Source organism: Sceloporus undulatus, unplaced genomic scaffold (genome assembly GCF_019175285.1).
Source record: "Sceloporus undulatus isolate JIND9_A2432 ecotype Alabama unplaced genomic scaffold, SceUnd_v1.1 scaffold_20159, whole genome shotgun sequence".
Taxonomy (NCBI): Eukaryota; Metazoa; Chordata; class Lepidosauria; order Squamata; family Phrynosomatidae; genus Sceloporus; species Sceloporus undulatus.
The window spans coordinates 1-1,719 of NW_024823074.1; the positions used below are offsets into that span (position 1 = coordinate 1).

At 32.1% G+C, this 1,719-nt stretch overlaps 1 long non-coding RNA gene across 1 annotated transcript; it reads left to right on the forward strand.

Annotated features, from left to right (window-relative positions):
- Nucleotides 1-314: 314 nt before the first annotated feature.
- On the forward strand, nucleotides 315-1,089 carry LOC121918621. The gene is made up of 3 exons (XR_006101272.1): nucleotides 315-515; nucleotides 614-833; nucleotides 938-1,089. It is a non-coding gene; the product is annotated as an uncharacterized LOC121918621 (long non-coding RNA).
- Nucleotides 1,090-1,719: the final 630 nt, after the last annotated feature.

Sequence of the window (1,719 nt, forward strand, 5' to 3'; positions counted from 1 at the left end):
AAATCTAAAACCAATCTCTAAATCTAATTCTAACCTCTAAATCTAAACCTAAATCCAATGTATAAATCTAATTCCAACCTCTAAATCTAAATCTGATCTCTAAATCAAATCTCTAAATCTAAAACTGACCTCTAAATCTAATTCTAACCTCTAAATCTAAACCTAAATCCAACCTCTAAATCTAATTCCAACCTCTAAATCTAAATCCAATCTCTAAATGAAATCTCTAAATCTAATTCTAAATTCAGCCTCTAAATCTAAATCTAATTTTGTTCCGATATTTTTATTGATTATATTTTTATCGATTGATTGATTGATCGATCGATTATTCCAATTGTCTAAACCAGGTATCCATACGAATCGGCTCAGATCAACTACACTTACAGCCTCTGCCCTTCGCACTCCGACTCCGAGTTCTTCCTCTGTTGGGTCGAGTTTTCGCACGAACGATTGGAGGAATACAAGTGGAATTACCTTGATCAATACATCTGCTCCGCCGGATCGGAGGATTTCAGGTACACCTCTCTAGGTATCTATTGAATCTCTGTGGTCAATGGATGCGCAATAACGGTGACAACCTACATTTTCTCGTATCGTTTTCTAACCCACGCAGCCTGATCGAGTCGCTGAAGTTCTGGCGCACGCGCTTCCTGCTGCTCCCAGCCTGCGTTGGCGCCACCAAGCGCATAATGGAAGGCGAGGCGCACTGTGATGTTTACGGCGAGAAGGTGCGGTCAGACGAGGAGGAATGGCAGCTGTTGGACGGTTTCATCCGCTTCGTGGAAGGGCTGAACCGCATCCGCCGGCGACACCGGTCGGATCGCATGATCCGGGTGAGCTAGTGGCGGCGGTGCGAACTGCGCAAATATTTACATATTTCTCCACAATTGATTAATTCTTCGTTAATTCCATCGTGGGTCTCGTTTATTACATTTAGAAAGGTAAAGTGACCGGACCACCGGTCGCAGCGTCGCATCCGCTGGAACCACCGGCTCCCGTGCCGAACCTCGGGAAGAAAGGGACGTCTGCGCTCTCCGCGCTTTTGGAGATGGAGGCCAGCCAAAAGTGAGTCGGCGGCGATTTTCCATGCCTTTGAATAAATTTAAATGATTTAAACAATAATGCGTTTGACGAATTATTAGATGAACTTAATGAATAAAATTAAATAAAAATAAATCAAATAAATAACGACATCTAATAATCTTAAATAATAATTTGTTAAATAATAAAACATTTAACAAATTATTAAATGAACTTAATAAATAAAATTAAATAATAATAAATTAAATAAATAATGACATCTAATAAATAATCTTAAATAATAATAAATTTAATAGGGTTAAATAAGTTTAATAAATAATTTTAAATAAGTAAAAATAAATTTAATAACTAGCTTTAATAAATAAACTTAAATCATTAATTTAATTTTAAAAAATTAATATATACATTTAATGAATAAATTTATATAATAATAAAAAAATTTAATGCACGCATTTAATAAAAATATAATAATAAATTTAATAAATTATTTTAATAGGTTTTTAAATTATAATAAATTGAATTATTAGTAAAAAACAAATTTTACTAATTTAATAAATAAATGTAATAAGTAATTATAAAAAATAAATTTAATAAATAAATGTAATAATTTTAAAATAAATTTAATTAATTTAATAAATAAATGTAATAAGTAATTTTTAAAAATAATTAATTTAATAA